We start from the raw sequence: 23243 nt of genomic DNA, 5'->3' as shown, positions 1-23243 counted from the left end.
ACTCTGAACCATGCTGGCTCTCTAGTGTGGGTGGGGGTAGGGTTGGAAGGCCCCTGGGGATTTTGAGCTTAAGCCTGGTGGTGGGGGGGGCAGGGTCCTCAGTGGAGGACAATGCCGTAGAATTTACCCCCCCCCCCAAAAAAAACATCCATTTTTATGCGATCTCTGTTGTCAGGAGAGGAACTGTAATTCCGTGGCACCTCCAGGTGGGACTCAGCCTTCCCCCTCTCTGAATGTTACTGATCTTTAACTTCAGCTCTCTTCAATTTCCGAACACAGAAGCATTTAATTTTATTTATTTGTTTTATTATATTTATTTTAGGTTTCACGGCCTGCCTTATCTTTTGGGCACCCGGCAGTTGCAAAAACTCTCCACGCAGTTGCTGCTAAAATTCTTTGGGCAAACTAACTTTGTGACTTCATTTATTTTTAAAAATCTAAGCAGCGTCAAGCATTTCTACAGCCGGGGCACGGCCGGATGGTCATGTGTAAAGCCCGTTCAAAATCTCTTTCGAAAGGGATTTGAAGCCATTCCTCATGATTTGAGTCATGTCTCCGATGGCTGATTTCAGCCACAAGTGCATTTAATTGTGTGGAAGGCTATCTATAGAATTATCCACATTGGACTATTTATAGGGACGGAGGCATATAAATAGCCCTCATTCAGTCAACACGGATGCGCGGGTGACTCAACTAAAAGTTGAATTACCAGCGAGGCCTCCGCTCTCTCCCGGCGCTGAATCTCCCCTTCTGTTTTGCCTCCCCATTCATATTTGATCTAAAATTAGACTCCCGAGTTATTTTTAGGCCCCAGCTATTTATTTCGCCATGTGCTGCGAAGAGAGGAGCACACCTTCCGCTTCAGATTTCCACCCACTCCGCAGAATGCCAAATACTGCCCGGCCAGCAATTCCAGCTGTCCACATTGAACAGGTGCAAGGAGGCACTGGGGACAGCACAATGCACAATGCACACAAAGGTAAAGGTAGGCAGCCAAGGAGAAGAGCTTTCGTTTTTGTTATTTTTGAGTTTAGATTCCACCCCAGCCCCCTCCGTGAATAATATGCTGGAGAGGCTTATTCCCAGCTCCCTCTCAGCAGGGGCACAGGGGGGTGCTAAAACCAGCAAGGGGAGCCCAGCATCCATTTTCAAACTCCCTCTGTCTTCCATTTTAGTAACTGATTGCTAATGGATTCCCACCCCCACCCCCCCAGTCATTTCAGACAGACCCACTTTAGTAACAGGCTGCTAGAGGGATTTATTCGCCTGCTCCTACAAACAGGCTTGTGTCAGGTTAGAAGGAGGAGAAGAGGAGTTGGTTTTTCCAACCCTGCTTTTCACTGCCCGAAGGAGTCCTCAAGTGGCTTACTGAGGACTTATTGTCTTCCCTTCCTCTACGCACAACAGCTCCCCTGTGAAGCAAGTGGGGCTGAGAGAGCTCTGAGAGAACTGTGACCGGCCCAAGGTCACCCAGCTGGCTGCCTGCGGAGGAGGAGGGGATCAAACCTGGCTCTCCAGATTAGAGGCTGCCACTCTTAACCACAACACCAAGCCAGCATGGTTGAGTTGCTCTCTCCTATTTCCTTCCCTTTTGTTGTGGTGTCCTGTTTAAAATGTCCATAGCACTTCCTACTGAAGCAGAGGGTGCTAAAGGTGGGTGGTGGTCTGTGGCCCACAAAGCCCCAAGTCTACACCTGCTCAATGTTAAAATTTTTTCCAAATTTTTGTTTGTGTACCCCATTCCACTCCCCCACCACAGAACCACATCCCCACGTGAACGATGGTAAGCAGGCTTCCCCCCCCCCTTTCAGCAGCTTTCAGCATTGCAGGAGTGTGGGGGGGTGCGTGCTGAGATCCCGATCTTCCTCTGGTGGGGCCCCGGCCTGACAGAGCCAACCAGGTGGAATTCCCTCCTTCCCTCCCATGGTTCCAGCTCCTGCCCCCAGGATGGTTGATGAGGAGGCGGGAGGGGAGCTTGCATTTCCATATGAGGAAAATGAAAATGAGGGAAAGCCTGCAGTCTCCTGAATGGTCTTTGGTTTTAGGAAAGATGGTCCTGTGTCTGAGACCTTGGAGAAGTGCTGCCCGGCAGCATAGACAATGCGGAGACAGAGGGAGTCAACCATGTGACTGGATGTAGGCAGCTCAATGTGGCCAACCCCTGCCACTGCTTTGGCTGAAAAGAGGCAGGTGACCTTTCCAGTGTGCGTCTTTTGCCATCCAGGACACAGCCCCATTCATTCCCCCTCCCCTTGAAATGGTAGACCACCTCTGGGAAAAACTGAGGCCTTCCCCACATAAGAACATCAGAAGAGCCCTCCTGGATCAAACCAGTGGTCCATCTAGTCCAGCATCCTGTCTCACACAGGACCCAATCAGTTCCTCTGGAGGGCCAATGACAGGGCAGAGAGACCAAGGCATTCTACAAATGCTACCTGGGATTCAGAGATTGGATGTCACTCATTGTGGAGATGCTTTGTTCCATTCCCAAGGGTTTAAAGCCTGCTAATGCTACCCAACAATGGGTGAGTCATGAGGGAGCATGTATATTTGTACACAAAGATTCCTTGAAACGCCTTCCTTGGTGTCTCCAAACATGATTTTGTATGATATTTGACAGAATTTCCCATTATACAGCATAGTTCAGATAAAGGTTTGAAGTCTTTCTTAGAGCAGAACGAGGCATAACACAAGGCATCCTCTGGAAAGAACCAGTTCCATGTCAAGTCCTCCTCTTTCCTATATATTCCTCCCTCCCCGTCTTTTGGACAGGAGCAAATCATGGGCTCCTATGCTTAGCAGGTACAGTCCTAAATGATGGGAAAGTCCACAGAAACAATATCTGTGGTTCCATGGCACACAGAAAGCCCCACTTAAGGCAGGGAGTCACCAGGGCCAAACTCAACAGGAAATGATGGGGGGGGGGAGGGTGGCATAGAGATCAAAAGAAGCAGACTCTAATAAGGAGGACCTGATTTGATTTCCTCCTCCTCCTCCTCGTGAGGCCTTCTGGGTGACCTTGGGTCAGTCACAATTCTTTCAGAGCACTCTCAGCCACACCCACCTTACAAGTTGCCAGTTGTGGGGAAAAGAAGGAAAAGGTGATTGTAAGCCACCCTTAACGTAGAGAAATGTGTGATATAAAACCTTCTTCCTTCTTCTTCATGCCCTCTACAAGGCCACTGCCACAGACAGGGACCAATTCTGTTCAGGTCTACAGGGCAGTGTTCTCCTCTCCCCATGCCACAGCACTGATAGAGCTTTTCTGACCAAACAGTGATACTGGGGCTCTCTCAGCCTCACCCACCTCGCAGGTGTCTGTTGTGGGGAGAGGAAAGGGAAGGTGAATGTAAGCTGCTTTGAGATTTCTTCAGGTAGAGAAAAGTGTCATATAAGAACCAACTCTTCTTCTTCTTCAGTAATATCAGGGCTCTCTCACCCTCACCTCCCTCATAGGGTGTCTGTGGTGGGGAGAGATCTCCAGAGAGAGAAATAAGGGTGAAATAAAATATAGCAGGAAGCAATACTGCCAACTTCCAGGTGGTGAGTGGAGAAAAGTAGTAGATAAAAGTGGCATATAAGAACCAACTCTTCTTCTTCTTCAGTAATTACCAGGACTCTCTCAGCCTCACCTCCCTCACAGGGTGTCTGTTGTGGGGAGAGGAAAGGGAAGGTGACTGTAAGCTACTTTGAGAGTCCTTCGGGTAGAGAAAAGTGGCATATGAGAACCAATTCTTCTTCTTCTTCTTCTTCTTCTTCTTCTTCTTCTTCTTCTTCTTCTTCTTCTTCTTTTAGGTGCTCATAGTTACTGGACCCTCGTGGCCTTTGAAAATGTCTTTTAAATGATGCCGATGTCCTGGTGGCCATGAGAATTGTAGTCCATGTTCGCCCTGCCCTTGTTGCTGTCTTCCAATGCCCTGCAATAATATATTTACTATAATGCAATAATGGGAACATTTAAAGCGCTCTCTTAGTGGGTTAACTCTCCCAAGTTCAGATTTGACCTTTCTTTGTAAGAAAAAAAAATTAATCGGAGAAAAAAGAAAACTTGAAAAATTAGATTCATGATTAATTTCTGCCTTTGATGCTTGAAAGGGTCATTAGAGCGATGGATATGCTGACATTGGGATTGTTGATCTGAAGGCAGGAAAGGAGGGAGATCAGAAACAAATAAAAAAAATATTAAGTTGCATTATTGAATTGCAAATATCAATTATTATGCTTGTATGGATGAATAAATATTATATTAAAATCTGTTTGGCAGGCTGCCTGAATGGATAAAAGTAACAGAATCCATCTTAGAACTCTCTTTTAATTCGATTCTCTTTTTAAAAAAACGCTTTGTGCTTGTTTGGGATTCCTGCATGCGCATGGGAACGATAGAGCTGGCAGCATACACTTGCTGTCTTCTTGGAAATGGGGTGGAGATGCCTCTACCACCCATACACAAATTCCTTTTTAACCCTTTCTGCAAGTTTTTGGCATTCATTTAACATCACAGTGCAAACCAGATTGACCCCCCCCTTTAAATCTCATCCAGCAGCCCATAAAACCAAAAGTCTGTCCACAAGAAAACAGTCTGAAAGGGAGCAGAAGAAAACTACACCAATCTAGCCCATTGCAAGCCAGCTTGCTATAGAAAAGGAGCTATTTTTCTGTACTCTGCTTTTTACTACCCAAAGGATTCTCAAAACGGCTGACAATCACCTACTCTTCCTTTCCCCATAACACACACCTTGTAAATAGGTCTGAAAGGGCTCTGAGAGAATCTAACCCAGTTCTTCAGATTAGAGGCTGACAGTATACCAAGCTGGCTAGTATATTTGCCAAGTATCTGGGAGATCCAGGTTCAAATCCCAACTCTGTTATGGCAGGTAGGTTGGTGACCTTGGCCGGTCACAAGGTCTCAAACTAACCTACCTTGCAGGGCCGTTGTGAGGATAAATCTTGTCTGTGTTATTGATATTTTCCTTTTCTCCCTGAGGCTCAAGTGATTACATCATGGAACCCCGTGCAACCAATAGGATGAGGAGACATCTTACAATGTCCCAGGTCTGAGACAGGCCTGAAATAAGGTATGTAAATGTTAAACATGACATATTTTAAGCAATGCAAGCTGCTGGCTTGGTGTAGCAGTCAAGAGTGGTGGCCTCTAATCTGGAGAACCAGGTTTGATTCCCTACTCCTCCTCCACATGCAGCCAGCTGGATGACCTTGGTCCATTTCCAGTTCTCTCAGAGCTCTCTCATCCCCACCACTCTTATAACCTGGCACCTAAATGTTAACAAGGTCAACACCAGATGAATTTCTAGAGGGAGGGCATTTTAAAAAGCTTGTCCCCATTCTCATTTCCTGACTTGTAAGTTTCTGGGTTTTTGGGGGGTGGGTGGGGGGAGCTCTGTTGCACATGTATTTCACGCTCCCTAGTGGTCAATTCGATATCACACAGGTCTGTATCCAGCATAAAACCCAGCAGATTTAAATGACAAGTTTTTATGCCAGTTATAAACCCGTGTGATCCTGAATCCACCACTAGAGGGAGCAAAACACATGTGGAACAAACTCCCTCCCCTCAGAAGAAACAGAAACCTAAATGCAAAGAAAATGAGAATTGGAAAAGCCCAAAGATGGATATTATCAGTGGGGAAAAACCCTCTCTATCCCATCTCACCTCTTGGCAGAGTCAGAACCTGTGGTAAGGCAAGCTAGATAGTCCTGGAGGGGATGTTTCTCTGGGGCCGCCTGGCCTGCAGTTATTTCTGACTATAAAGGTAATACTTTATAGACCTTTGGACATTTGATGAGTATAGATTGCCAAGATTCATGCCTCATGTGACCTGCATGATGCAGAGATCAGTGCTGTGTTTTGGCCCTGATGGGTAAATTTGAAATACTCTAAGAAGAAGAAGAGCTGGCTTAAATACCCTATGTCCCAGCATGGCTTATAGTTGCCTCCCCTTCCTCTCTCTTCAACAGGCACCCTGTGAGGTAGGCAGAGCTGTGAGTTCTGGCAGAACTGTGACTGGTCCCCCAGCAAGATTCATGTGGAAGAGGAGTAGGGCATCAGAATCAGAATAGATGAGAGCTTGTGGCTCTTAACCATTACACCAAACTAGATCTCGCAAATGCCCATCTGCCCATTTGAAGATTTAGGCCAGCCTTTTTCAACCTTTTTGACCATGGAGGAAGCCCTGAAATAATTTTCGGGCTTCTAAGAACCTGGAAGTGGTGCTATGCATGTTCGGAGAAATGGGCACAGAAGTAAGATGTGGGAGCCAGCCAGCCAGCCAGCCAGCCAGCCAGCCAGCCAGCCAATCAATCAATCAATCAATCAATCAATCAATCAATTAATCAATCAATCAATCAATCAATCAATCATTTATCATTTCCATTGTAGATAAAGAGATGATGCCTGTAGGCCAGCATGGTGCAGTGGCTAACAGTGGCAACTTCTAATCTGGCCAGCTGGGTTTGATTTCCCACTCCTTCACGTGCAGCCAGCTGGGCGACCTTGGGCTCATCACAACTCTGATAGTGCTGTTCTCAGAGAGCAGTAATGTTGGGGGTCTCTCGCCTGCCTCACAGGGTGCCTGTTATGGGGAGAGGAAGAGAAGGTGAGTATAAAACACTTTGAGACTCCTTCTGGTTGAAAGGTCTATAAAGTATTACCTTTATAGTCAGAAATAGCTGCAAGCCAGGCAGCCCCAGAGAAACATCCCCTCCATCTAGCTTGCCTTACCACAGGTTCTGACTCTGCCAAGAGGTGAGATGGACCATTCTGCACTTGTTGGATAATGCACTTTCAATGCACTTTAGGAGTAGATTTTCCTGTTCCTACAGGAAAATCTAGCTGCAAACGCACAGTGAAAGTACATTATCCAACGTGTGCAGAATGGGCCCAGGTCTATCTAGCTCCTCCTCCTCCTCCTCCTCTTCTTCTTCTTCTAGAGCAACAGGGGAAGTGGGCTCCAGTGACATCTAGTGATGTCCGCAGCCATCTGAACTTCTGGGAAAGGCCATGCAACCCCTGGGAAGCTCTTGCATAATCCCAGAGTGTCAGAGAATCCCTAATTTAGGCTAACCTTGGTGTCTTGATAGCAGGATTAATTCCCCTCTCCTTACTCCTGTTCAGATGCCAGGACTTGAATGGGGGATTCAACTTGGCAGTAATGTTCTTCATACAAATTTATTAAAGATTATCCAAAGTCTCATTTTGTTTTCACCTTTTATATACATAATAATGTTGATGCTGTATATCGTGTATTGTTGCATTTTCCATTGGCAATCAACATGCATAATTTCTTGCAGTTCTTATTTTCCCTTTCTTTTTTTTGAGTTCAATGGTCTGTATTGACTACCTGATTCCTCTCCTTTGTTATTCATGTATTCAGTCCCCATTCAAAAAGATTTGAGTGTCAGGGACAGTACAGGTGTATATGAACTAACCGAAGTCTACGTTTGAATGATATGGGCTAAAGGCACCAAAGAGAATTAGTCAACCCCCGCCCACCCAAAAAAAAAACCTTTCATGCACCTCAGCAAAAGTGCAAAAAACCCACACATTTCACTCAGATAACATCAGATCATAGGTCACACCCAGGGGCTGACATTATCTCTCTGCAACACACACTCTTGGAATGCCCTGTTAATTATATTTAATTACATTGCAATTAATGATGTTTTTTTTCCTGCAGCAGGTCCTAAGCTAATTTTACAGAATTAAGACAGACCTTGACAACTTTCATTATGATGCCCTGTTCCTTCTCGTCTGTCAAGTGGAGATTTTTCTCTCTCCATTTGTTATAAACCCATAAAGCAGTTTGATGTTTATGCATTTTCCTCCTAACTCAACATGTTCTTGTTTTAAAAAGGGAGGAAGGCTTGAATTCACTTTTTCCAAATTTGTTTTTATTGCTGTAGCAGACAGGCAATGTAGAATTTCCCCACATTCTACTGGAACAACCAAATGGTGTCTGGTATCCAACCTTTTGTTAACGGACCTGCATGTAAACTTCACACTGTTCGGCTCTCAACCTGGCTATATATATATATATATATATATATATGCTAAACATTTATTGGGTGATAATGTCAATATGTGGTCATGTGGTCCAGAGCGCTCTGGACCTGTTGTGGTATTGCAATGTTGCATCATTATACTATTTATTATATTGTTATACTGTTATTAATTACTGTATGTTTTTAACGAAGACTGTTTCATGTATTGTTGATTAGTTTAATGTAAACCGCCCTGAGCCTTCGGGGAGGGCGGTATATAAATCTAATAAATAAATAAATGTCAGCCTAGTTTGGTTAAAGGAGTTTGCATAGTCATTGAAGCATAATATGGAGTGTAGTAAATAAATCTCCCAAGACGTATATTGCAAAAAGTGAAATTTATTCAAGTAGATTCCAATCACACTCAGGCTTCAGTCCAAAGAAGAGAGAGAAGCCGAACCTAAAGTGTACTTTCCCTACCACAAATGGCCAGCTAAATCTGGCATCATGTATGTGGAAGCATTGTGTCTTCAGGAGAGACCGACCGAGACATGTGTCTCCACGGAAAGCCATTTGAAGAGAGAGGGCAAAGAGAGGGATAAGAGGTCAGAGGACAACTCCCAGGTTAAGACGAAGAGAGACATCCCATTCAAGGAGACAGCACACATTCTTAGAGTGATGTAATGCCCCCCCCCCCCCAGTGTCCAGGCACACAAACACCAAATTGATAAAGATTAGAATAACTACATCGACATCCTGTGTATTGTCTGAGTGCCGGCTGTTCCTTTGTGCAACAACCTTTCAAAAGTTACTTTCCGATAATAAAGCAAATGTTAATACATGTTAAGAGTAATTTTAGCAGAATTCGCTATCTGAATTTTTGATCTGGCAAATCAATACGTGAGGAAGCAGTTAAGCCTTATCAGTATGTTCAACTGTTTTATGCTCCATCTTACAACTTCACAAAGATTCCGGCCCTTTCATCTTTATTAGACAATATATCTGTCCTATATTTTCATGAACATCTAAAGAATGTTTATTCATGAAAGGGAAGCTATCCTAATCTGTTACAAAGGAACTTACAAAAAAAATTGTGTGCAGCATGAGGATTTCCAAAAATGTGTGGCTTTATGTGCAAGAATGGGAAACAACTTGATCCTCCTCAGTTCAAGAAAGAAGTGAGACTTTCCCACCAATAGCTGGGAGATTAATGCCACATTGTGATACACGCATGCATTTTCAAAGTGAAACAGATCCCGCAAGGAAAGCAGCAGACGAGGAAGACTTTCCTGGGTGTAAAACACTTGGAAGAGAGTCCTGTTGGATCAGAGCCAGCTCGGTATGGTGGTTAAGAGCGGCAGTGTCCAAGCTAGAGAATCAGGCTTGATTCCCCATTCCTCCACATGCAACTAGTAGGATGACCTTGGGCCAGTTCGAGAATCCTTTGGGTAGAGAAAAGTGAGGTACAAAAAACCAACTCCTTCTCCTCCTCCCTTCTTCTTCTTCTTCTTCTTCTTCTTCTTCTTCTTCTTCTTCTTCTTCTTCTTCTTCTTCTTCTTGGTCTTCGTCTTCATCTTCATCGTCTTCTTCATCTTCGTCTTTCCATAGAAGGTTTCTGCTGTTGAGGGAAGTGCCTCTGCTAGTGGAATAGATTCAGAGGATCTAACCCCCATGGTGTGTAGAGAAGGTCCCAGGTCAAATCTCTTATCCTAAGCAGAATGGATGTTCAGTAGCTGGGCTGAGAATAACTTTACAGAGAGGGTAATACAGACTAGGGATGTCAGCAAGAGAGGCCCGCAAGAGGAAATAGGGGTTGTGTGAGTAATGGTGTTTTATTAGCATAGTTACATCACTCCAATAAAACCTACCCATTGAAAGGTTGCCAATTCCAGGTGGTGGCTGGAGATCTCTTGGGATTGCAAATGCTCTCCAGGCAACAGAGATCAGTTCCCCTGGAGAACAGAGTTGCTTTGGAAGGAGGACTCTGTGGCATTGGACCCTACTGAAGTCCTTCCTTTCCCAGACCTTGCCTTTCCCAGACACCCCCAAACTCCTCCGAATATTGATGGGGAAGCTGTAGCAGTGTGCTAAAACTCAAAACACCAAGTTTTTTAAATCCTAGAAGGTCTACAGGCATCCCAGTTTTTATGTGGACTGGCATACTGCTGGCCCACTAGCCCTCCGTCTTCCCAGGGCTTGCTGGCTGTGGCCTAACGATCCAGGATAGGAATGCCAACCTCGAGATGGGACCATTGTTGGACAGCTGGTCTCCAGACAACAGAAAACACATCCCCTGGAGAAAATGGCTGCTTTAGAGGGTGGACTCCATTGCATTAGATTCCCCTGAGGAACCTTCCTCCAAAATTCCGTCCAGCCCTGACTCCACCCCCAAAAGTTTCCATGTATTTCCCATACATGGAAACTTTGGGGGTGGCAACCTGAATCCATGAATAGACAGAGGCCAAAAAGTACTGTTGCACAAGCTGAAACCTCAAAACAGTGGTGTTTTCTTCCAGAGAAAATGAAATCTACTTATTTTAATCCATGCATAAGGCATGGAAATATCTTGTTTTCAAGATGCTTTTGATTCCTCCCTTTCCTTTTAGAAACGTCCCTGCTGAAATGCTACCCATTTCTGCAGATCTTTTGCTCTGGCTCTCTGCTTGGCTGCCCTTAAGAGCCAGCCTTCCTCTTAACAACATGCTGTGATAGTACGCGATGTTATTTTTAACAACTTATTTTTTTTTTGGCTAAGTCTGTTTGGTTCCTATGCTGTTTAAAGGAGGGTTTATCTTCTCTTGCAGACAAGCTCTTTGATCAAGTAATTTAGTATACACTTTGGCGAACACGTGGAGACAGAAAATTACATTCCGAGTCTAAGACACTGCTCACTGAAGGTAGGCGGAATAGTATTCAAATTGTTAAAATGGTCTCCTGTGTTTCGTACGGTCACCAAGAATACTTTTGAGAACTCCCCTCCACCAGCAATTTTGCTTAGAACCTGGTAGGAACGTTATGGAGCACATGCTTCAAAAGGGGGTTGCTAAACTCCTGGAGGGGCCTGGAGATTCCTTGGAATTACAACTAATCTCCAGTTCACAGACATAGGGAGACCAGAACCCAGGTGGGGATCTGGGGATCCCTCTTTGGGTAATGAAAAATGGCATAGGAAAAATTTCTTCCAATTCATGAGAAAATCTATGGTAAAATTGGCCCGTCCTGGAGAATTGCATTGCCCCAGGAGTGATGTCATGTGCGCCCCCCATCTCCAGCTGGCTGGTAATCACACTAAAAATATTCAAATCCAGTATTTATTTATGTTAGACATTTATTAACACTATTCATAGTCCACTTTTCTCACGGGGACGCAAGGCGGATTACGCAGCGTCCATGCAATCGACAATCGACAATCAACAATCAACAAGATTCAGGAAACACTGAAAAAGCATTTGGGTTGTAGAGCTGACAAGAGGTCTAAAAATACACAGCTGAAACAAATAATTAGTGTTAACATGACACAGGAAGTGATGCAAAATCACAGGGCAAGAGCTAAAAAGCAACAAACGATATACGCTAGTATCGATCCCCAATAATTTATCCAACTTAATTTGTGAAACCTTTTATTGCATCAAAAAAATCCTGTTGAATAATTGCTTTGCATATTTACGGGAAGTCAGGAGTTGGGGGGGCTTTCCAGACCTCCTCAATAGGCTGTTTCACAAGGCGGGGGCCCACCTCTGAGAAGGAACCTGAACAAGCAGTTCTTGATTGTGTCCATGTGTAGCTGGGCATCTGCAGAAGACTTTGTTCATGTGAAGAAAGCTGGAGCAAAATGGGAGAGGAACACACACAGACATGAGGCCGTGCATAACTGAGTGTGTAAAATATTGCCAAGTTTCTGCTGAGAGAGCGGTTTCTCAGTGGAACAGGCTTCCTCAAGAGGTTGTGGGTTCTCCATCTTTGGAGATTTTTAAACAGAGGCTGGAGAGCCATCTGATGGAGAGGCTGATTCTGTGAAGGCTCAAGGGAGTAGCAGGCTTCAGTGGATGAGCGATAGGGTTGTGAGTGTCCTGCACAGGTTGGACTAGATGACCCATGAGATACCTTCCAACTCTATGATTCTATGATTCTATAATTCTATGACTTATGGCGACCCCAGCAAGGGGCTTTCAAGACAAGTTAGAAGCAGAGTTGGTTTGTCATTGACTCCTGCAGTCTACCTTGGAGGTCTCACATCCAAGTACTAACCAGTGCTGCCCGCTCTTCGCTTCTGAGATTGGACAATATCGAGCTATACCATGCCACCTTCCCTTGGGCTACACTATGCCACTTCCCATGCATACTGACTGTCAAAACTCAGGTAGAACAAACATGCTTGGGCTGACATCTACCAGAGGATAATGAAGGTAGGCTGTGTGGAGCAGAGATCTATCTGTGGCTATCAGACACAATGGGACACTGATGGGGTAACAGTGGGAGGACTTCTGGACTTTTGGCTCTGATGGTGGACCTCCTGACTTGGGCCACTGTGTGATGGGGATGGGGTATTGGTCTGATCCAGCATGGCTTCTCTTATGTTCTTAAGGTGCCAGGTGAATTTATATGGGGAGTTCTACAACCAGAGCATCACCACAAAACATGATAGCCTATCTCCATCTAATGTAACCTCAGATAACTCTGGTTACTACCAAAGCATCATGTCCATGGATCCAAAGATCTGGCTGCCAACAACCATTAAGCCAGGCTTTCTTATCTAGGGGTTAATGAAACCTTGGGTTTTCTTGATGGCCGTGGAAGGGTTTCCCACATAGGTGGGAGTTAATTAATCAATACCATAAATAAAGCCAAAGAGGGATGGTGGGTGGAGCTGGGACTCATCGCCTACCTGATTGGGCCCGTGGGGAGTCACTCACCCCGGAACACCAATCAGGCAGGAGATGGCCCGCCCCTAATTGCCTCCACCTTTCTGATTGGCCCTCAGGGAGGGCACTCGCCCCATCCCAGAGGACCAATCAGGTAGGGGACACACAATCCACAACTGCCTCCCCCTCTGCCTTCCAGCCGCATGAAGTCAGGTAAGGTGGTCCCAGTCTGACCAGGCATGCCACAGTCTCACAGACCTTGGCATTGCTGCCCGGGTGTTAGTGGAGGGAGGCAAGCAGTGTCCTTGTGAGATCTTGCCGGGGCTGCCTGTTGAGGGGTGGCGGGTGGGCTTTTCTGCAAGTTTTTATATATTTAAAAAATTGTTAAACATTTATTGGGTGATATGACCATATATCTCTTGTGGCACAGAGTGTGGCACAAAAGAGCACAAAAGAGCCTCTTGTGGCGCAGAGTGGTAAGGCAGCAGACATGCAGTCTGAAACTCTGCCCATGAGGCTGGGAGTTCAATCCCAGCAGCCGGCTCAAGGTTGACTCAGCCTTCCATCCTTCTGAGGTTGGTAAAATGAGTACCCAGCTTGCTGGGGGGTAAACGGTAATGACTGGGGAAGGCACTGGCAAACCACCCCGTATTGAGCCTGCCATGAAAACGCTAGAGGGCATCGCCCCAAGGGTCAGACATGACTCGGTGCTTGCACAGGGGAAACCCTTACCTTTTTATGACCATATATGACTATGTTAGCCCACCCACCCCCTCCCAAAAGGGCCACTGATGAGCCCAGAGGGGGTGGGATGGGAAGGGGCCTTGAGTACACAGTTATGCTTCCCAACCATATGCTGCATGATTGCACCAGTTCTGGCGTTTCTTGAAGCCTCAAGACTGTTTCAGGGTGTTTCTCAATGGTAAAAAAGTTCAGAAAGGCCGCATTAAGCCATTAAGCATCCACGCTATTCCTGTTCTTCCAGGAGCCTGCCCTTAATTCTGTATTTGGGCCCTGGTCGCACATGTGATGGAATGAAGATAACTTTGAGACAGATCGACAGGGGTGTGGATTTCCCCCCAAGGGAAAGAACGGTGAAATAAACAATTACTATTCCATGAGTCTAATTTCTATTGCTAATGAATAATGGAACAAATATTTGCAGGAAGAAATCAATAAGACATAAAAGGCAAAGAGATTAGGAAACCATAAAGCAGCGGGCAGCACAGACTTTCAAAAGAGGAGAAAAAGATTATTTCATAGGATTATAAACCTGGAAGAGACCTGACAGGTTATCTAACGTCGCTCCCTGTGCTGGGGAGGATTTGCTCTTCCTAAACCGTCTCTGACATGTTTTTAATCCTCCCGACTCTTCGAAATCTCCCGTGAAGGAGATGCCACAGCTCCTAGGTTTACCGCTTTCTTTGCTTCTGTTCAATTTAAGAGGTTTTCCCTCCCTTATATTTATAATAGATTTTTTTGGGGGTGTGGGGTTTTTTTCATCTTGTTCTAGCTTTGTTGGCAATGGATAACACCTCAAACATAGGATTAAATGAATTTTTGGTAGAGTCCATGGCACAGTTTCAACTGCCACCTGGGGTGACTACTGCTACGGCACCCAGTGGCTCAAAAAACACAGAGGCCCTTTATGCACGGTGCCAGATTCCGCATGCTGGCGCCATGCTGTTGCGGCGGGGCACAATTCCCCGCCGTTTCCCATGAACGCACAGGAGCAGGGCATGCTGGGTTGCCCCGGCATAGCGGTAAGTGCAGCGGCACAGGGGGAGATGGGGAGGGGCCTGGGGGAGTAGGGGGGCAGGGGTCGCCCCTGCCAGCTCCGTGCCACCACGGAGCTTGCATGGGTGAGTGGTGTCCCTTAAGGGACACCGCAGGTCAAGGCTGGGCGGCCCAACAAACCCAGCGCTGCCGATTATGCACAGCACCGGGCCGCCGCAGCCCTGCCTTACCTGGGAAGCTCTGGAAGATCCCGCATTCACTTAACGCGGGTCTTCCGGAGACCTGGGCCAGGAGGCGCCTGCACTCGTGGTGGCAGCGTGCGTTCTCGGTGATTTTAACCGAAGCACTGCTGCTGCCAGTGCAGGCCTTATGGCCCGTGCATAATGGGCCAGAGGGCCAACCCGAATGATGAGCCGCTTCCCTCTGAGGGAAGGTTGAAGAATCTGGGATTTTTCAGTTTAGAAAAGAGACAACCAAACAGGGGATAATAGAGCTGCATGAAATTACCCATGGCTTGGAAAGAGCGGACAAAGATATTTTTTCTCTCCCTCTCCCAAAAGACTAGAACTCGGGGGCATCTAATGAAGCAAATGGGCAGTAGGTTCAGGATAGACCAAAGGAAATCCTTCATAACATAACAAGTTATTAAAAATTTGCTGACAGAGGGTGTCGGGATGACCGCAAGAATGAACCATTTAAAAAAGGGATTAGAGCGATTCATTGGAGGATAACTCTGTCAATGGCTACTTGTCATGGTGACTGAGGGGAACCTCCACATTTGGAGGCACTAAGCCTCTGAATCCCAGAGCCAGGAAGCAACCTCAGGGGAAGGCCTCAGCCTCTGTGCCCTGTTGTTCCTCAGGTTGGCCACCATGTAAGACAGGAGGTTGGCCTAGTTGGACAATCGGTCTGATCTAGCAGGGCTCTTCTGATGTTCTTATGAAGACCTCAGCCTCTCTGATCGGTTGTTCGCCCTCCAGAGGAACTGGTTGGCCCCTGTAGGAGGTTGGCCTAGTTGGACAATCGGTCTGATCCAGCAGGGCTTTTCTGATATTCTTATGAAGACCTCAATACGGGGTGGTTTGCCAGTGCCTTCCCCAGCCATTACGGTATACCCCCCCCCCAGCAAGCTGGGTACTCATTTTACCGACCTCAGAAGGATGGAAGGCTGAGTCAACCTTGAGCTGGCTGCTGGGATTGAACTCCCAGCCTTATGGGCAGAGCTTTCAGACTGCATGTCTGCTGCCTTACCGCTCTGTGCCACAAGAGTAACATATATGGGTGACAGGACAGCTAGGATTGCCAGCTCACTTAGCACATAGGGCAACACAGTCTGGGGGTCTTCCCAATGCCATTCCAAATGCCATCGGTGGACAACACAGTCCATCGAAGCATACTGGAATGTCGACATTGTCAATGTGCTATGTAGTTCCATATTTAATATCTAACGAGGCAGTCATGAATAATCCCCAGTGCTGATTCACTAGAGAGGTAAACTCCAGTAGTGTCAGTTCCCTCTTCTCCCTCTGCAGAGCAATATGAATGGCAAATGCTAAACATTTTTAGTAAAGCACCTCTGACCAACATCCAAGCAGAACGGTCCAGCAGAAAGCCAGCTTGGTATCATGCTTAAGAGTGTCAGACTCTAACCTGGAGAACCGGGCTTGATCTCCCCATTCCTCCTCCACACGCCGCCAACTGGATGACCTTGGGCCTGTTCCAGTTCTCTCAGAACTCTCTCAGCCCCACCTAGCTCACAGGGTGTCTGTTGTGGAGAGAAGAAGGGAAGGCGATTGTAAGCCACTTTGAGACTTCTCCGGGTAAAGAAAAGCGGCATATAAGAACCAACTCTTCTTCCTTCTTCAGTAATATCAGGACTCTTTCAGCCCCACCTAGCTCACAGGGTGTCTGTTGTGGAGAGAGGAAGGGAAGGCGATCGTAAGCCGCTCTGAGACTTCTCTGGGCAGTAAAAAGCAGAGTACAAAACCCCCAGCTCTTCTTCAATAGAGCTATTTTTATTGCCTGCCAGCACTACAAAACAACAGCGACTGCTGAGGCCAGAATAGATTGCTGATATCTAGTATGTCCCAAGTTTATGTAGGCCAGGGGTAAAGAAATACATTCCTTCACATAATAAATAACCCAAATTTATGTCTGTGACCCAGGCAAATGAAAGAATCCAGACGTAAGCTGATTTAAAAACCAAGGACTTCGATTGAACTGGATTGTGGATCAGGACGTTAGCGTGTGGTAAATTATTATTGAGAATCTATTTACTGAGATATAATTGTGTGATATTTGTCTTTAGACAAACTGTCATTACTCCTCAACAGATACTCATAGCAATCAGCAAGTATTTAATTAACATATAATAACTCCCTCGTACACTCTAAATTAAAGCCTTTATTTAGACATGTCATTTAAAATGCAAGTGGAAGTCTCTGTCTCTCGTCAGAGGATTTGCATGCGGTTATTGTGGTTTAGTTACAACACAGAGAGGACTTGGGCGGGACACTGAGGCCCCAGACAAGGAAACAGTGGTCCAGGGGAGAGGATACGTGACTTTAGGGGTCTGAATTGGAAGGAGTTTGTTCAAAAGTCAAGGGAATTTAAAAACAAAGCCCTATTCAACATGCAGGGGCCCTGCTGCTCATAGTGTTTTAACATACATGAAACTCACGTCCTACAGCAGGGTAAACGCTCGGCATTGTTAAAAATCAGTTAAATCCCCGTCATCTGCGATTTTTGTCCCAGTTGGGGACCAAGTGGCTAGGCATGAAGGAAAAGGGAACCATTCTGAAAATATCATGAACTGCTGTAACAATAAAAATACATTTCCTTCCTCTGGGGTTGCGGACAGAAAGTAGCAAAAGGAGAGAGATCATCAATCTGCCGACAACTCACTTGAGGAGTCCCACAAGGAGCGGTCCTCTCTCCAATTTTATTCAATATCTACATGCTCCCTGTTGCCCAACTGGTATGGAAGTTCAGGCTGGGATGTCTTCAATATGCAGATGAAACCCAGCTCTTTCTCCTGAGGGATGACTGCCCTGACTCCCCCAGAGAAGCATTAGGCAGCTGCCTAGAAGCAGTGATGAAATGGCTCAAACGGAGTCGTCTGAAGCTCAGTTCTTCAAAGAGGGAGGTCATATGGCTGGGCAAGAAGGGACCATGTGAGGAAGCGCATTTGCCCACCCTGGATGGTGTGCAGCTATTCACTATATATATTAAATTCATTAAACATTTATCAGCTGATATGATCATCAAATCATAGTCCAACCCCCTGCTCTACGCAGGATCAGCCCAAAGCATCCTAAAGCATATATGATCATGTCAACCCACCCTTCCCAACCCCAAGTGGCCAATGAGGGCCTGGAGGCGGCAGGAGGGGGAGGCCCCTGGATGGGTGTATACCCAGCTATGTCCCCCAACCATATTCTGCACAATCATGCCCCTTCTGAGATTTCTCTAAGTCTGAAGCATGTTTCAGGGGGTTTTCAATGGTAAAAAAGCTGAGAAGAGCTGGCGTACAGCCTTCAGTTGGGGGTGTGGAGATCTCTGGCTGATCAGATCCTCTAGAAAAAAGGATCTGATTTGAAGGGTGGACTCTATGGCCTGTCCCCTGCTGAAGTCCTTCCCCTTCCCAAGCCCACCATCTCCAGGCTCCACCGCCCAGAATCTCCAGTAATTTCCCAACCCGGAGCTGGCAAACAGCTCAGCCCTCAACTCATTTTCTTAGAAGTTAGGACTTATTTCCTGATTAAGCGGATCGAGGACTGGAATCTGAAGTAGCAGCACAAGCAATCGGCGAGCTCTTCCCTGGTCGCTAAATGATATTAACACATTAGTTGGAATGACAGGGTCTTCCAACATCTTTCTGGTTGCAAAAGAAGAATATTCTCCTCTAGATAATGTATAACCTCCCCACTGCTTTATTATTTCTTCAATCTCTATTTTCTTCAAGGAGTTTTATCTCCCCATGGAACAACCGTTATAATTTCCTACGAACGATTCATCAACACGAATATTTCGGAGGCGCAAATCACCACTCTTCTTGGTCTCGGAAGGCAGGAAGTTGTGCCTTTCAACCACTCCCTTCCCCCGCCCACTACTGAAATACTCTCTTTAAAAAAAAATGGCTGCCAGCAACTTGTAGGCTTATCTCCCATAATGGAGAGCACTCCAATAAATCACGGTGGCCCGCAGCCTTCATAGATTATGAGCCTTTTATTATCACGAAATAAGCCCAATAGCCCTCCGCTGTTTTCAGAAGATTGAACATTCCCAGATATTTGGCTCTTTGTATGAGTACGCAGAGCTCACATTTTTCAGACGCTATTGTTACATTTAGCACTGCTGTCAGCGGGCACCTTCTCACAACCGTAATGATTTCTACAAGTCATGAACTGTCAGGGTGTTTTGTCAACTCATGGCATCTGCGGCACGAAAGAATGAAGTTAATTTTGGTGGTTTAATGCCTCCCGATCAGTCGTGCGCGCCTTAACTTGCAGGGCTCAGGAGTAATCCTGAAGCAACGGGAGTCATGCAGAGAAGCCCGTCCGAGTGGAGCTGGCGAAAGATATTTAACTGTGTCTTAATCCCGTTTGATACCCTTCCTTCCTTCCGAGGAACTTGAGAACAGATTGCAATGGGCTACCCCTTTTTATGCCCCTTGCTGGTGCTGTTTGGGAGGCAATTGCAGGATAAAGAGAGGGACGCGTTAAAATAACTCTCTGTTCCACATAATATATTTCTGTTAAGGCCTTGGAGGAGGAGTGTGTCTCATGGCTTAAGTGCCACTCAGCGCTAAACACCCACTCAGGGTGGCTGTCCCGCCCCTGAGTGCCTCTTTCTCCAACTGGCTTGCCTGTCTGTCCAGCGGCCAGCCAATCACTTTCTGTCCCACACCCCTGACCACTGCCTCCTCCTTCCACTTCCCTCTGAAGCTCAGAGGCTGCAGATCCCTGCTCCGTGAGAGCTGCCCCTGCCAGTGAATTCCATACCAGCTGTCTGCAGCCTTTCTGGGTCCTAGGGGGAGGCCATCCACAGAGTTCTTCCACCACCATCACCCCCAGTCCAGCATCCATTGTATTCTTGAATGCAATGGGCTTGGCCTATAGTAGGTTAATAATTGAACAAAGGTTTTAGGCCAGTGGAACCTTTTAAGACCAACAAACTTTCCCCCCTGGTATAAGCTCTTGTGTGCATGTGCATGCACATGAAAACTTATAGCAGGGATAAAATTTTGTTACCACTGGACTGCAACTTTGTTCTGCTTGCTCTGACCAGAACCACTGCCCATCTAAATCTTGGTCAATAACTGCGCAACACAACTAATTCTGAGTACATCTTTGCCATACGTTGTCCTTGGCCAATGGTAAATATAGGCATCTTATCCTGTTTTGGAAGAGTAAGAATTGATGCATACAGTGGTTGAAAGTGCCATCAAGAAGCAACCAATTTATGGCATCCCCATAGGGTATCTCAAGGCATGAGAACAACAGAGGTGGTTGTTGTGGGTTAGTCTGGCCTCAGTGATGTTGAAGACCACTCAGAGAAGAAGGGCCAGCATAGCCAGTCCAGAGGCAGCAGAAGCCTACAAATAAGAAGAGGTGCAAGCAGGCCAAGACTTATGGCTGAGAGCTTGTACAGTCACCTCCATCATCCAGCTCTGAGCCAGCAGATCAATTACCTGCTTCCAGCCCTCCAGGATCATGTGCAGAAATAGAGAGGTGAATGTGCAGGCTAAGAGCAGAGTTGTAGGCTAAAAGGAGAAGTGCTCGCTGTATGGCTAGACATCTGCACAACAACCCTGTGCAGTAGGCCTCAAGTCTTTCAATTCAACAACAACCTGTGTGGGAGGCCTTAAATGTTTTTTCTCTACCACAACCCTGCCCAAAGTAGCCCTTTCTGCCTGGGAAGCTGATCTTTATACTCTGCAGGTGAGCTGTAATTCCAGGAGCTCTCCAGGCCCCACCTGGAGGTTGGCTACCCCTGGGTTGGAAATATTCCTGGAGGTTTGGAGGTGGGACTTCAAAATCGTACAATGTCTCAGAGTCCAGCCTTCAAAGGAGCCATTTTTGCCTGCAGTTGGGAGAGAGTGGTGCAGGTGTGTCCCTCCTGGGCTATGGCCAGCCCTTACCAGCAACTGTTTGTGTACTGGGGTGCAGACAGCAGACCAGCATCAGTCCTGTGAGTCTGGAAAGTGCAGGAGGATCTAAATAAATATTTACAGCCTGAAACTGTAACTAGTGAACAAGTAAATGGCTGGAGACACATGGGAACTGCAATAACTTTTTTCAACCTTGGCCTGGCAAATAAAAAACCTAATTCACACAAGAAGGGAAATGACGCAGAACTGGGGGGAATTGGTTGCCATGTAATCTTCCCCTAAGAAGAATCTCCAGTCTGATTTTCCCTTCACATATCTGAAGACATGGCTCTGAAAAGCTCATCTGTAACCACTATGCCACAATTCCCAAAAGTCAGTCCTCTCCCACACTCAATGAACATTACAAACCACAGGTTATTGACACAGGTTATTGACACCCATATCTCCACACCCTTGCCCTCATTTGCCCCACACCACCACAACCTCCCACACAACACACACATTCAACCCCATGCCCTTCCTCTTCCCACTGCTAAGTTCTAGCGCCCGTTGTATTCTTGGATACAACGGGCTTTGCCCCTAGTTTAACTATAAAGCCTTTTGAGGGACATCGTTAGTTAAGTTGCAATGTAGGTTATATGCCGACACCTTACTTGAATTCTGAAAGCCTTGGCTTCTTGGATTGGACTAATGATCTCTGAAATCCCACCTCTGGACTGAAATGATGTTTTGTTTTTTTTGTCTCCTCAAAGGGCATTGTTTCTGAAACACACTTTGGCATGGAACCTAGAATGAGACTGTCATCTGACACCTCCCCACTCCATTCTATTTGATTTTTCAAAAAGATGAAAATGCAGACATATGAAATGTGGTTGAAGTCTACACGTACCACCAACAAGCTGGCCTCCCTACATAAAGAACAACTCTGCTCTGGTTCGGCCTCACTTGGGAGTACTATGTTCAGTTTTGGGCACCCCAGTTGAAGAGGGATGTTGACAAACTGGAGTGTGTCCAGAGGAGGGCAACAAAGATGGTGAGGGGTTTGGAGACCAAGACATATAAAGAAAGGTTGGGGGAGCTTAGTCTGTTTAGCCTGGAGAGGAGACGACTGAGAGGGGATCTGAAAACCATCTTCAAGTATTTAAAACGCTGCCATATAGAGGATCGAGCAAAGTTGTTCTCTCTTGCCCCAGAGGGACGGACCAGAACCAATGGGATGAAATTAATTCAAAAGAAATTCCGTCTCAACATCCGGAAGTAGTTCCTGGGCGGTTTCTTAGTGGAACAGGCTTCCTTGGGAGGTGGTGGGTTCTCCATCTTTGGAAATTTTTTAAACAGAGTCTGGATAGCCATCTGACAGAGAGGCTGATTCTGTGAAGGCTCAAGGGGGTAGCAGGTTACAGTAGATGAGTGATAGGGATGTGAGTGTCCTGCATAGTGTGGGGGGTTGGACTAGATGACCCATGAGGTCCCTTCCAGCTCTATTATTCTATGATTCTATGATCTGTACAGCCATTCATCACGTACCAACAAAGCATTTTACCTCCCTCTCCTCCTGGAGAGAAGGCAGTGAGTTCCCAGTGGTTTTAATGAAGATGTGATTGTTCTCAAATGTTTCAAATGTTTTAATCCAGGTTTTTATTTCATGATGTCATGAGCTGCCCAGAGCCCTCGGGGGAGGGCAGCATAGAGATTTGAAAATAAAGTAAGGATTAATTAATAAACAAGACAAGGGAAAGGAAAGGAAAAAGGCATGTGCCTTAAAAATATCAGAGAAAAGAGCACCGTGGCAGGCATGAGCAAGGATTTTTTTAAAAGGAAACAGTTGTGTCAGGTGTGTATTTACATTTCTGATACTCCTGAAATTATTAGATAGCTGTTTTCTTTAATCTTTCCCTATCAGTCACAGGCGGCTTGTACGACTCTTGTCATAATCTCTGAGATAGGAACTTTATCCGAGTGGCACTCTGTTCCAAATTTCTCTGTGTGTATGTGTGTGTGTGTGTGTGTGTTTGATGCCGAAGTTGTTGAGTGATAACTGTGTTTGAGGGTGATATAAGATCCCTTATATAAACAGCACTCCGCACAATGTCTCAGCTGAAAGAAGGGGGGAGGGAGAACCTGAAGGAGTGATTCGGTGGCGCTTTTCAATGGAGAAATATTTCAAAGTCAGACGGGACCAAGAGGTCTTGCGAGCTGTGAGCAAACAGGGGTGAGATAATAAAAGGCAAGGTTAGTCCGTCCTGTGTCATTAAGGGCTCCGGGCTGCTCACTGCCACCCCTGCCTTTTCTCTCAATCAGATGCCTTTGAAATTGCACTTCGTTATCACAGCCATGCGGAAATGGCATTCCACTGTGGTCCCAAACAGTCTCCCCTAGTGCACTATTTTAAAAATGGAGTTATAGACGTCATACTAGAGCTGCCAACTCCGGAATTGGGGAGGGGCTTTGGGAAGCCAGGACCTGGGGGAAGGAAGGGATCTTATTGAAGTATAATAGAATCAAACTTCCAAAGCTACCATTTTCACTGTGGA

General features: G+C 46.1%; 1 long non-coding RNA gene across 4 annotated transcripts; it reads left to right on the top strand.

Annotated features, from left to right (window-relative positions):
• Positions 1-864: 864 nt before the first annotated feature.
• On the top strand, positions 865-22443 carry LOC143819648 (uncharacterized). 4 transcript variants are annotated; one of them, XR_013225025.1, is made up of 6 exons: positions 865-985; positions 4985-5075; positions 6398-6614; positions 10803-10895; positions 16763-16847; positions 21462-22443. It is a non-coding gene; the product is annotated as an uncharacterized LOC143819648 (long non-coding RNA). The 4 variants fall into 4 exon arrangements; XR_013225024.1 differs by lacking the exon at positions 6398-6614; XR_013225026.1 differs by lacking the exon at positions 6398-6614 and having other exon boundaries at positions 887-979.
• The last annotated feature ends 800 nt before the right edge of the window (positions 22444-23243 follow it).

Source organism: Paroedura picta, chromosome 10 (genome assembly GCF_049243985.1).
Source record: "Paroedura picta isolate Pp20150507F chromosome 10, Ppicta_v3.0, whole genome shotgun sequence".
Taxonomy (NCBI): Eukaryota; Metazoa; Chordata; class Lepidosauria; order Squamata; family Gekkonidae; genus Paroedura; species Paroedura picta.
The sequence above is the reverse complement of the archived record's forward strand: the minus strand, read 5'-3'. Positions and strand labels throughout refer to the sequence as shown.